A 14505-nucleotide genomic window follows, 5' to 3' on the forward strand; every position below is an offset into this window, starting at 1 on the left:
CATTGTGGCAGATCTTACTATAGATACTAAGGGGTACCACCCCAGCCTTCGGGACTATCCAGATGGTTCCATGTTCATTTGAACCACAGATACAATGTCCAACCTCAATATTTCTACACATATAGAATCCAATACAATAACTATCCATCCCCATCAGAGACATCACTATATTACAACCCATCAACCCCCCCTTTACATATCTCCCATCCCATTTCCAAGAGGGGTATATAAATGGCTTGGAGCAAAGGACTGAATAATCCCCTTTTCCCTTCTGTTCACATCCATATTCAGTTAAGTTGTTAGCTCAATATTAGACAGACATGAAAAGCATTTCCAAATAGGCCAGATTGTCTAGGCAAGCTGAGCAGAGTTTACAATAGCAATCCCTTATACAAAGTATACCTCAGAACTGCCCACCTATATAAATGCAAGTAATGCCTGTGAGAAGTAGCAGAGGGACGACATCTTAATCACACTCATCCAGAACTGATTAAATACAGTAATAAGAAACACCTGTTAGCTTTTTCAGAAATAAGGAGCTGACCACAGCACAGGTCATTGCCCTATAAATTGGCCGCTGCCCTCCAACCACATGATATGAAGTCATACTGCTCCGCGGGGGCCCAGATTTTCCTATTGCTGGAAAGCAGGACACTTCACATGTTGACCTAGCACACACGGGCGCATCCACTCAAGATGCTTCTGCAAGGGCAGCACACCAAAGGTGCAGCATGAACGTCACTTGAAAGTAGATCGAAGGTGCTCCAGTAACGTCGCTTGGAACAGGCCCACCATACTGCCAATGTACCACACGTGTCCCAGCATACAGCTAGATGGGGATCCATGAACATCAGCCGAACAGTGCCCCCCAACATACCCTATATGTTGCCATAGATGGAGCTTTAAAGGCTACTGGCAGTTTTCTGTTACTGTACCCACTTCCGGTTTGTGCTGCCCTCCAAACTGAAGCTAAAGGCCTAATAACGCGCAGGAAAAATATCATGGACTGTGACCCTCTGGACCATGCTACTGCTGCAAAGAAATTGCCAAAGCGCTGGGCACATCAGGGCCATAAGGATGCCTACAACGCTTCCACCAAACTGTCACCGCACAGTGCTACCTCCAAGCCCAGTGCAAATGCCACGCCGACCATCTGGAGGTTACCGCTCCACCCAGAATTCAACACTCACCATAGCAGCAGTCCGCACAGCAACACTCAGTTACCACAGGGTCTCCTCCTCCACGCCCATGGACAAACACAGAGAGCGCACATGGCTGCAGTGAGCACAGATCTGGAGGAGAAGAGAACCCGTGAAGTGGCGGATGCCTGATGCAAGCATGGCCAGACAGCCTGACAACATAGTGAAGATTGAAAGACAAAAAGTAAGTGTACAATATTGTTACAATGAACTAGCAGAAGGGATTGGAACAGCAGGCAACAATAGCGATTGCACCTTTGCAAATGCCTCTCCCTATGCTCCAAAACTCTTGGACTCTTGCAGTTATCCCTCCCTTTCTATGCCCTCACCTACCTCCTATTTACCTATCCTGTTCCTGCCTGCTATATCCTACCCTCTTATGTTCCCTTCCAGCTAGCCTCCAACCCATCTTTTCTAACCTGCCTAACTACTTATTGCCTCCACCCCCCCCAAAACCCTTTTCTTAGCGGGTCGCCACCCATTTGGGCGCTTGATTCCACCCCCCCCCCACCAAGTGGTTAGGTTAGATCCTTTGCGTTGCAATTGCACCTGATGTGAATAGTCCTGGTAACACAATACTTTTTTTAAATTCTGATACATTAGAGTTTTTCTCCACAAATCACTTGAAGTATTATTTGCTTATGTGCACTTAAGGATCTTGAATACCATGATGCAGGGCTTATTAACAGCACACTCAATGCAAAATATTTCATCTGGCCTCAAGATTCAGGATTATGGTAGCCATGCCTCCAAGAAGCGAATTAATTCCTTATCCAATATGGACTCTGGTAATCTTACTAGGTGCAAGATATTCTCGAGATCATCTTTAATCTCACTAGGCCACAAGTTATTACACAGCAAGCGATTCTCAAGATCATCAAGTCTTTGTTCCAGTTCTGTTACCTTTTCTGAAGACCTTCCTGATCCTGTGCCATTTTCTAACTCTGATGTGCACTGGAGACCTGCATCAAGCTCCAAACATATTGTCCAGGTGCTCCTGTGCCTCCTCTGCCCTATCATACAATTGTTGAAGTTTTTTTAATCTAGAGTGGCCTCATGAGCCGCAGTAACCTCTGTCATGAATTCAGAGGTCCATGATGAACTGACAGAGGGACTAGGTGGGCCATGGTGTTCTGCCATCTTGACTTCTGCAGGCCTCGTTTTTCCCTTTTCTTGCCAGATGTATTTAGACGACATTATAGGCCACCTGCTTTCAACAAAGCATCCTTCGAGGTACCCCCCCCCCCCCCCCTTCTGATGTAAGTACCATCTGCAATAAAAGACTGGTTCATGGAGGGACCTGATAAAAATGCTGATTTAAGTGGAGGATCTCATTGCATAAATGAGGAACAGTGCTAAAATAGCACAACTTGTGGTAAATAACCCATCTTAACGGAAGCCCACGTTGATAACTTTCCCCCCTAAATCAGTTAATGCTAAATATTGTTTGTTTGTAGCATTTATATCCAACATTTTCCCACCTATTTGCAGGCTCAATGTGGCTTACATTGTTCGTAATGGTGATCACCAATTCCGGAAATATCATGCAAGGATTGCATTTACTAGAAAAAAAAAAAGACGTGTTATAATATTATGTGGTAACCCTCTGCCCCCCTGGTTACTCCTTCATGCTATCTGGCGGGCACAAATTTCTGGGGAGAATTCCTGTGTGGTATCAAAGGTGTAAATGTTGAGAAAAATACTGATATGTCCAGTATTTTATTTGTAATGTTGCACATGTGTACTACTGTTGGTGATATTCTTTAAATTTTTTATTAAAAATATGACTGTTCCAAATATATGTACATACCAGCTTCCTTTTTTATCCACAAATGAAGTATGGTGTGTGTAGAAGTAAACTACACTTCTGTCCCAGGCTCCACCACCACGGTTCACCTTTTTTTTGTCTACATATTAAGTCCTGTTAATGCTTAGTTATTGATGATTCATAGCATATCTGCCAAAAATCATGCCTCAAAGGCAAGCATGGACATCTACATCTCAAGAGTTAAAATAAAAATTTAACTCTGATTTTTAGAGTTGTCTCAGACAATGAGGCATATTTTCAAAGCACTTAGACTTACGTTACATAGTAACCTATGGAGTCTAAGTGCTTTGAAAATGAGGCCCAATGAGTTATTATATTTGAAAAATAAATTGGAACAGTATTCCCAAAGTGACAGTTCAGATAACGTCTTGGGTTAGTGGTTCCCAAACCTGATCTTGGAGGCACCCCAGCCAATCAGGTTTTCAGAATATCCACAATGAATATTGCATGCAGTGGAGTAATGCATGAAATCTCTCTCATTAATATTCATTGTGGGTATCCTGAAAAACTGACTGGCTGGGGTGCCTCCAGGATCAGGTTTGGGAACCACTGTCTTGGGCTATTACTTCAAGTCTCATTAATTAGAGAGATCCAGAAGGCTTGTGTAAGATCAAGGGCTTCCTCAGTGGCTCCATTTAGCTCTGGAACAGTACTCCTTTGGAAATAAATTTGGAATTAATGATCTGATGGTTTGTGGTTGGTTGGGTACTGTATGACATACACTAAACTGAACATCTGGATTTAGTCCATGCCTTTTTCCTTGGTAGCTCAAGGTAGTTTACATTCAAGTAGATTTGTATGTTTTCTTTTTGTTTTCATTATATTTATGGATTCTGTGCTTAATTGAATTTTATTTATTCTGCATATTATTTTGGACAATTTGGGACACTCACTCCCATTGTCTCCATCTGGGAGTACATATTCAGCCAGCAGCACTGAGCATTTGCTGACCATCGCCAGCTTTATTCCTGGATATTCAATGCTGGCCATGTCCGGCCTTTTGCACTGAATATCCGGTTTATGAGGTGCCGGCTAACACATAGCCAGTTAAGTTGATATTCAGAACTTAACCAGCCATAAAATAGGACTGTGTTTTATACCGTCCCATTTATGTGATTACACTGGCCGATTAAGTGATGAATATCAGCATATAACCAGCCAAGTGCAGACTCCACCTCCGGAATGCCACCAAAATAACCACTAACTGCTAATTTTCAGCAATGATAATCATTTAAGTGCCGCTGAAAATGACCGCATAGCACTGAATAAGCAATCTAACCAGTCAGCGGCCATTTCTGGCTGGTTAAATCATTTGAATAACAACCAGCTGATGTTTAATGGTTGGGGGAACATCCGAGGCTGGGGGAATGTAGTTGATAAATATAATAATAAAAGACAAATTCTAACAGGCACAAATAACAGAACAGTGAAATCTTGTTACTCACTCCTCCTGTGCATCATTTTTTTCTTCTAATGTTTCATCTATAGATGCTTTGAGCAGGTGTTCTACAATTACATTTTGGATGTCCTGCAATATAAAATAAGTACAGTCTCGATTATCTGACCTTCTCTAATCTGACCATCTGGCATATCCACCCCCCCCCCTCCCCGAGGGATGAAGGGAAAGGAATGACTGAAGTTTTAAAGAAAGTGAACATCAAAGATGTTATCTACTGGATCACTCAGTCATGGATAAAATCGAGCCTCCAACCCTAGAAAAATCATGGAGAAAGTTAATTCCTGAGAATGAAAATGAATAAGGACATGACACTTAACACGGAGCAGCCAAGGAAGATCTCCTTCCTTTGTTACAGGAAATACCAGGCCGTGAGAATGCTTCTGAGGATATATGATAACATACAAGATGGATGCAGCCAGACGAGCAAGAAGAGCTGACAATAATGTGACTGCTCTGGTAGACGGGAATGGAGATGATGGTGATAAAGACTTCGAGTGAAGCTGAACCTAGAATTCTAAAAGTCAGTCATAGTGAAGGTGTCAAGCAATTGAGATTGCACTGGCATATGTGGTAGAACAAGAGGAAGTGACAGCTACTGATGTAATGTTATTTGAGACGCTGACGTGACTTTGCAGCGAGGAAAAAAAGTAAAATGGGAAAACAATCACAAAATTTTACAAAACAGTTTTATAATTTATGCTTACCAGTTGCATTGCTACTATGTATACAGTACAGTATATACTGTTTCTGATTCTGTTTTTTACAGCTCTGTATTGGTTTTATTTTATGGTATGGTACAGTGATTACAGTACAGTATATGTTTTAGCACTTCAATCATGCTGCAGAATGTGCTATAGTGCTCTTAATAAAGAATTTTTGAAAATCGGGAACTCTATGCCTTTGAAGCATTTTTAAGGGGTTCCCATTGTTGCTTTTTGTCTTGATGTTATGACCTTTCCAAGCACTTCCTGTGGAAAGGCATGACCAAAACAAGATATATCCCTAAACATCTTTTGGCTATGGACTGCAAGACATATAGAGTAACTGTGGAGGAAATAGATACGTAAATTCTTAGGCTATTAAGTAATTTTCAAGCATAAAGCTGGTACAGGATGGTCAAAATTAGAATAATGCGATATCATCAGATAATACAATAGCCAATATGATAGATTCTAGGGAAGCTTAAAACAAGGAGATGATGACACATATTTATGAACTGCCCTATGTAAGGTTGAGCACAACAGAAGAGCTTAGCTTTTGCTTTCTTTCTGTCATATTTGCTCTGACAAGTTTCTAAATGGAATAAGAAAGAAAAAATAGGTGTTCTTAAACTGCCTCCTCATGAAGTCTGGGGGAAAGGACCTCAGAGACCAAATTACAAATTCATATAATTCATAATTGATCAACATCTAGTGTCTATGAGTAAGGTCCTTCCCCTCCACTGTAATTACAGGAGATGACTCAGGTGCCTCTTTAAGCTCAGGGGACAGGCTGACCCCTGAACTGCCTACAGTTTATCTTGCTGATCCCTTGTTGAGGGTTTGTCCTTAGAAGGCTTTTCCCCGGCAGGAGGACTGCCTTCTCCATCTGCTGATGTTTCTATTCAACCTGTACTGTTTCTTATGAATGTTCCAGTATTTGAAGCTGGCCCTTCAGAGATATTCCTGTTAGATGTTTGGAAGATGGTAAAGAGAACTGAAGATTTAAGTGAAATGATTTGTTTGTATGATAACTTGCCTTGTCCTTTAATTGTTGTACAGGCTTAATGCTCACAGAAATGCTGGGTCCAGTGGGTGGTCAAGTTGCTCTTCTAAATCTTCTATGAAGTTAAAAAAAAAAAAAGAATATATTATCATGATTTTTACTCAAAGACGTATACTCAGAGATTTTCAGTGCCACACCGAGGAACTTTTCAAACTGTTAAGTCATACACTGCAGAGAAAGATGACTTGAGTCTATCAGTCAGAAGACTTTCTACCAAGTCTGTAAACACTGAAAGGTCAGATCTCAATCTAGGATCACAAGATGCATCACAGAAACAGTCAAATCATATTGCACATATGCTAGGGGAGTTCTCCAAAGCATGAAATAGTATTATTGCTTATTTATTCAATATAGGGCAGCATTATTTTGCTTTACTTTTATTCACCTCTTTGTCTATCTTCTATATATTTTGCTGGTTTTCATTTTATTCTTTCATCTCACTTTTTAATTGGCTATTTCTCTTTCTTGTAAGCATACACTTGAACAGCAAAACCTCACTAAAAAGAAAAATACATTTCTACTTTGTCAGAACGCCCGCACGATCATATCCTCACTAACATACTCAGCTGAGGGCTTAGCACAATACAAACACAAACAGTGCCCCACTCATCTCTATTACAAACACACACAGTGCCCACTCATTTCCATCACCAGCCCAATTCAAAACATAATTCCAAAGCCATATTCAAACAAAACATCCCTGTCAATTTCTGCTTAGAGGAAGAACATCTGGCCAGAAATAATTCACTTCACTTTGTGTTCATCAGTTAATTTGTCTTACCTCTGTTCCCATGAAATCAACAGTATTAATCATCTCCCTCTCCCCTCATCCCTGAGAGCACTGGTTTACCGCCTTCTCACACCCCATTCTCTCTCCTTGATCATCAATTCCTTTTTCTGCCTCCTACTAATATCACTTATTTCTATAATGCAGCAGCTCTTCTCTGCCAAACAGAAGCCTAAAGAAGCAAAAACCTTGCTTGAATGCTAAATTAATTTTAATTCAGTTTGACTGCATACTTTTATAAAATGTCCAAGATGAGTTACATTATAAAACAGCAACAACATACATGCCCACCCTCTCTATGATACAGACTCGGATGGTGTTTTTTTAACTGCACATACAAACAGATTATTATCATGGTTAAAGTAATATTTCAGAGGATGGTTGAGCTCTTTTCACATTTTCACTGTAATACAATAAAGTAGTTGGTTATGTTTAACTTTCTATGATGGGTTTGAAGTTTGACATGAACTGAGTTAGACATTAAGGGGCTTATTTTCAAAGCACTTAGACATACAAAGTACCAGAGTAACCTATGGACTTCATGTGTCTAAGCACATTTCTCCTTGGATTACATTTATTTTGAAAGTAGATCAGTTAAAATGCAATACTGTCTTTCTCTCATTTTTGTCTCTATGGGAAAAATACTTACTGCATAGACCCCTATATGTTTAAAGCATAGATCCAACAATCAGAGAGACAAGAGATAGCTTATGAATAGGGTTTCTGATTTTAGCCAATAAACTCTTATTTTAAAAAACCCTAGTTGAGAAAAAATAAGATAGATGCTTTGGGGGGGGGGGGGTATATTCTAGAACAGGGTACCTTCATATAGGTGTCTATTTTCCTTTATGGCATACTAGCATTACTGGCACATATATGCATTATGTGCTTGGTTGCAAGCATTTATGCCAGTGAAGGGGCTGTGTCTGTGGTTATGTGCCGGTGAAACAATTATATGAAGTATCCCATAAGTTACATGTGTAAATGTGTGTTCCTGCCCACGCTCCACCTAGAGTTCATCCGTGTGCTTAACCATCTGTAAAAAATGTGTATAAGATATGCATGTATTTATAGAATAATGCATAGACAGTATCTGCTATACATGCATACACGCTAAAAATCTGGCCATTTACATGTGTAACAGATATGCAATGTTAGAGCCTACTTACAGAATTCCCCACATGGTGGATAAACATCCAAAAAATAGTTCTTCTATAGTAATCTCTCACCTCTATCTACCTGCTTTAGATTCTCCCACTGTTTTTGTTCCTTTTCCACACTTACTGTAACAACAATGTAGAGGAACTGAAAGAAATCTCAGTGACTGGAAGACATACTGAGCCAAATCGACAAGTTAAAGAGTGATAAATCACCTGGACCAGATGGTATACACCCCAGGGTACTGAAAGAACTCATAATACTGCTGATCTACTGTTAGTGATCTGTAACTTGTCGTTAAAATCGTCTGTAGTACCAGAAGATTAGAGGCTGAACAATGTAATTTTGATTTTTAAAAAGGGTTCCTGGGGTGATCCAGGAAATTACAGATCGGAAAGCCTGACTTCAACGCTGGGCAAAATAGTGAAAACTATTATAAAAATAAAATTATGGAACATATAAACAAACATGGTTTAATGGGACAAAGCATGGATTCAGTCAAGGGGAAGTCTTGGCTCACCAATTTGCTTCATTCTTTGAAGGTGTGAATAAACATGTGGATAAAGGTGAACTGGTTGACGTAGTGTATCTAGATTTTCAGAAACCTTATTGACAAATTCTTCATGAGAGACTCATGAGAAAATTAAAAATCATGGGACAGGAGGCAATGTTCTTTTGTTCATTAGGAATTAGTTATTGAACAGAAAACAGAGGTTAGGGTTAAATGGCTATTTTTCTCAATGGAGGATGGTGAATAGCGGAGTGCCACAGGGTCTGTACTGAGACCGGTACTATTTAACTTATCTATAAATGATCTGGAAATCAGAATGACAAGTGAGCTCATTAAATTTGCAGATGACAGAACTATTCAAAGTTGTTAAAACACATGCAACCTGTGAAAAATTGCAGAAAGACCTTAGGAAACTAGAAGACTGGGCATCCAAATGGCAGATGAAATTTAATGTGTACAAATGCAAAGTGATGCACATTGGGAAGAACAATCCAAATCATTTGATTGAGGTCTACAAAATCCTGAGTGGTGTAGAACGGGTAAAGGTGAATCAATTTTTCACTTTTTCAAAAAGTACAAAGACCAGGGGACACTCAATGAAATGAAATGAACATACTTTTAGAACAAATAGGAGGAAATATTTTTCCACTCAAATAATAGTTAAGCTCTAGAACTTGTTGCCAGAGGATGTGGCAACACAAACATTCTATACATGTTCCAGAAGTTGACGTTCCTGGAGGAAAAGTCCAGAATCTACTATTACGATAGATATGGGGAAGTCACTGCTTGCCTTGGGATCAGTACAATGGAATGTTGCTACTATTTGGGTTTCTGCCAGGTACATGTGACCTGGACAGGCCACTGTTGGAAGCAGGATACTGGGTTAGATGGACTATTGGTTTGACCCAGTATGGCTAGTCTTATGCTCTTAACACCTCAGGTGCACAATTTATGTATTTGATTCAACTGGAAAAGTCATCCATAAAAAGAAACACAGATGTTTTTGTATCAAACAGCTGGAACAAGTGTTTTCCATAAACAGGAATAATCAGTCACACAATCAGGTGGTGTCATCACATTGGCGAGATGGAACAGCTCTCCCAGAGCTCAGGCCACATTGTAAGGTTCTTAGAATGTACGACCCTTCCCACATGCAACAGTTTCTCAGCTCCTCTCAAGAAGGGAAGCAACTCTCATGGAGCTGGGAGGGATTATGCCCTTGGATCAACCCTGATGTCTACAGAAAACATCTATTACAGGTAAGCAAACATGCTTTTTTCATCAAGTAGGACTAAGATAGGTATATAAGAGGGTGCTGCCCAAATTTAGGTTGTTTGTTTTTCCTTTTTTTATACATTGTACCATACTTAGGGTCAAGCCTGCAGTATAAAAATGTGAGTATGTGAGTGCTACTAATTCACATGGATAGACTGGCCAGTATGGCTTGACCAAAGGTATTGTCTTTTGCTGTGGCTCAATTCAAGAAACAATGTAAGGACTCTGTTGCTGCTTTACAAATTGCATTCAGTGAAGCACGTTTTAGGACAACCACACCAGCCGCAGTGGCTGTAATTTGAAGAGATTTCATTTTAGTGTCCAGAGGGCTACCCATTTGCTCATAGCAGAATTGAATGCAAGATGCTACCAATCTGTTGGCGTTCTTTTGGCAACTGAACACCCATTATGTCAGGGACAAAGAAGACCCAAAAGTACATATTTTCATATGGATACAGTCCTTTTTAAGGTAATATGATAGAACCCGCTTGCAGTCCAGACTATGAAAGGCTCTCTCATGAAGATTAATGTGATAAATCATAAAAAGGTGGTTTTGAATATAACTACAAGTAGGGCTCATATGTTGCTAATGCCGAAGAGCATTTCTTCTGGCTGAGACAACGGCAACAAGAACAGCACCTTCCAAGTAAGGTGTTTGAGGGAAGAAGGTATTAATGCTTCCCATGGTAACATCATAAAACTGGAGGCTTCTGAACGGCCATCTGGGTGGAGAAATTCCAACAAAGCACGAAATGATAGGACACCGAGAAGCTGGGCAATTTTCTAATGGAGAAAGAGAACAGAGATGCACCCTGATAGATGTCTCGAGTCTAAGACGATAAAAGTGATAAATACTGGAATTTTAGAGGTAGTAGGACAATTTCCATGTCATGAAGCTAGCAACCTCAGATTGGGGTGAATATGGCCCAGTCTTGAGTAATTAACAATGGAAACATTTATTTCATTTAGTAAAATTTATACCTGCACATCATTACACTTCTGGGCCATTTACAAAAGTACCAACATAGAAATATATATAACATCAATAATGACAACACTCATTTATTATTGTATTTCTATCCCACATTTTCCCACCTATTTGCAGGCTCAATGTGGCTTACATAGTATTGTTAACTAGTTATTCCAGTATATCAGGTACAGTTAGTATTGTGTAGAGATTAATTAAGGGAAGAAAGAAGAGGAAGGGATTTATTAGGGTAATTATAGAAGGTAGGCTTTCATAACTGAATGGGTTGGTGAAGTGGATTAGTGAGCTATAGGTTCTCATTGTAGGCCTTGTTGAAGAAAATGTCTTCAGAGATTTATGAAAGATAGTTGTTTCGTCGATTGTTTTCAGGTCTGTGGGTAATGCATTCCATAACTGCGTGCTCATGTAAGAGAAGGTGGTGGCGTGCATCAACTTGTATTTTAGTCCTTTACAGCTGGGGAAGTGCAGGTTGAGAAATTTGTGAGATGATCTTGTGAGGTTTCTGGGATCCTGCCCCCCATAATTCTATTGGCAAACTATTCTGTGACAAGGATGGATTGGGTCAGTCTCCCTTCTTTAGAGATGGCAGAATGGATAGAAGAGTCTCCATTTTGAATGCCTCATGGAGAAATAGGTTCAAGTCTGAGATCCAAGGGGGCATAAGCCTCCAATCTTTTTGAAATAAGAAAATATCTATAATAGAATCCCATGGTAGAACTGGTTCTATGGTATTAAACTGAAGAACAAGAAGATTTTAACCCAGAGGTTGGCATGTGTGGATGGCAGCCAAGTCTAGCATAGGAGCCAACCTGGAGGTCAGACAAGAAGCCTGCATCAAAAGCCTTCTTTGACCATACTTAGGACTAGAGCTATACCGAATAACATATTTACTATTCAACCAAATACAAATAATGACAAATATTATTCGGACAAATACGAAATGAATAATGCACACTGAGCTTTAACATACAAATACCAAAAGAAGCAACGTGAAATCAGATCAAGTCTTAATTTCAGTAGGATTTAGCACAGTAGAACCCCGGATTTTGTATTCAAATTTAAAGAGCTATTCGGCCGAATGATGTTTAATGTGAGCAAGTGCAAGGTGATGCATGTGGGAAAAAGAACCCAATTATAGCTACGTCATGCAAGGTTCCACATTAGGAGTTGGACCAAGAAAGGGATCTGGGTGTCGTCATCGATAATACACTGAAACCTTCTGCTCAGTGTGCTGCTGCGGCTAGGAAAGCGAATAGAATGTTGGGTATTATTAGGAAAGGTATGGAAAACAGGTGTGAGGATGTTATAATGCCGTTGTATCGCTCCATGGTGCGACCGCACCTTGAGTATTTTGTTCAATTCTGGTGTCGCATCTCAAGAAAGATATAGTAGAATTGGAAAAGGTGTGCAGCGAGGGGATGGACGACTTCCCTATGAAGAAAGATTAAGGAAGCTAGGGCTATTCAGCTTGGAGAAGAGACGGCTGAGGGGAGACATGATAGAGGTATATAAAATAATGAGTGGAGTGGAACAGGTGGATGTGAAGCATCTGTTCATGCTTTCCAAAAATAATAGGACTAGGGGGCATGCGATGAAACTACAGTGTAGTAAATTTAAAACAAATCGGAGAAACCTTTCTTTCACCCAACGTATAATTAAACTCTGGAATTCGTTGCCAGAGAAAGTGGTGAAGGCGGTTAGCTTAGCAGAATTTAAAAAGGGGTTGGACGGTTCCCTAAAGGACAAGTCCATAAACCGCTACTAAATGGACTTGGGAAAAATCCACAATTCTGGGAATAACATGTATAGAATGTTTGTACGTTTGGGAAGCTTGCCAGGTGCCCTTGGCTGGATTGGCCGCTGTCGTGGACAGGATGCTGGGCTTGATGGACCCTTGGTCTTTTCCCAGTATGGCATTACTTATGTACTTATGAATAATGTATTCAGGACACTATTCGGGGCCAAATCAAATTGAATATGAATATTTGGTACAGCCCTACTTAGGACCCAGGAATCTCAACTGATCTACTGCTAGGATGCAAGAAAGAAGTGAATGCGACTGCCCACAAGAAGGGTAGGCTGTATGCTTCATAAAAGATATGGCTGCACTAGATTATGGTAGTCAAAAAAAGGCTATTGCTTTGGTTAATTCATTCCTTTACAGAAAACCATATGTTGAATCTACTGAGATTGTTTTGTTTTTATTAACTCGTACAGAATGCTCTCTTATGCTATCAAAAACTTTTGAGGTACTGACTCAAAGTAGTATGCTTGGAAGACAACCCTGACGAACAAAGGACAGCAGAAAGATGTTAAGAGTGGAGCAGTGATCTTTCATAACATTCACTACCTCTTTATCCCCAAACAACAAGTTACCTTTATAATGGGTGTCTGCTAATTTGGAGTAACATCTTCATGCAATGCAGACATAACCCAACCATGCTAAATGCCTGGTGGCAACAGTGGAAGCAGAAACTCTGTACAAGGTTTCAAACTCATCATACACCATCCATATAAGGTGAGTACCATTTTGTCAGCTATTACAGCCATTAGCTGTCTGAGCCTCTGATGAGAGGTTAAGCAAAAAAAGTCCTGAACATTTTGGAAGACTGTGCACAATGTGCTGCTATGCGAGTGGAGGGCATGGTTTCTTGAAAGACTCTCTTGCCAAACTACCTAGCATTCACTGATCATTACCAGGGGTATTACTGTTAAACTCTATATACTTCTTAGCCTTTGTCATAGTCCCTTCAATCACCACTGCTGAGTATGAAAGCTAGCCCTTGTTAAATTATGGAGCTGATTAAGCTTTATATTTTATGTCCGTCTTCTTAAAATCAGGCTGCACAGAGTGAAGTTTTTCCACATATGGAACTGCAGATTCTTTAGCAGGCCATAATGGGGACTGTGACTGTTGCACTTGGTGCTTCTATGAACTTTAGAAGATCAAAAACATCTGCCCATCGCTCTGCCTCTTGCTGAAGTGGCAAAAGCACATCCTATGCCATTTTCTATACAAATTTTGGGTAAGAGATATTCTAACACAGAAACTTCTTTTTGACTATGGAAGAAGAGGGGTCAGAAGAGATTTGGATTTAGCCCACACCTTTCTCAATAGTTCAAGGCAAGTTACATTCAGGTATAGTACATATTTCCTGTGTTCAGACAACTTACAATCTAAATTTGTACCTCAGGCAATGAGGGTTTAAGTGACCTGTTCAAGATCACAAGGAACAGCAATGAGATTCAAACCTGGTTTCCCAGGTTCTCAGCCACTAATCTACCATTAGCTACTCCTCCATCCTGTCGACTAGTCTTCCACATCCTCAAGTGAGGTTGGAAGAATATCCTATGGATCTAAGAAGCTTTCCATTTCAGAATGACTGAATCCAGGATGGGAAGATTGTAAGGAGTGTGCTGCTTTCTGGCTCTGGAGTCCGAGGTAGAAATTAGAGACTACAGGATCTTGAGAAGACCAATTTTCCTCTGAGAAGGCATACCTACTGGGGTGATAGTACTGCACACTGAGTGGACCT

General features: G+C 40.2%; 1 protein-coding gene across 1 annotated transcript in view; it reads right to left on the bottom strand.

Moving 5' to 3' along the window:
• LOC115462943 (ciliogenesis and planar polarity effector 1-like) overlaps positions 1–4530 on the bottom strand; it is a 237673-nt gene extending 233143 nt beyond the window's left edge. Inside the window, exon 1 of the mRNA XM_030193045.1 lies at positions 4473–4530. The gene's annotated coding sequence lies outside the window, so the exon portion shown is untranslated. The remainder of the gene's footprint in view (positions 1–4472) is intronic.
• Positions 4531–14505: the final 9975 nt, after the last annotated feature.

This window comes from Microcaecilia unicolor, chromosome 2 (genome assembly GCF_901765095.1).
Source record: "Microcaecilia unicolor chromosome 2, aMicUni1.1, whole genome shotgun sequence".
Taxonomy (NCBI): Eukaryota; Metazoa; Chordata; class Amphibia; order Gymnophiona; family Siphonopidae; genus Microcaecilia; species Microcaecilia unicolor.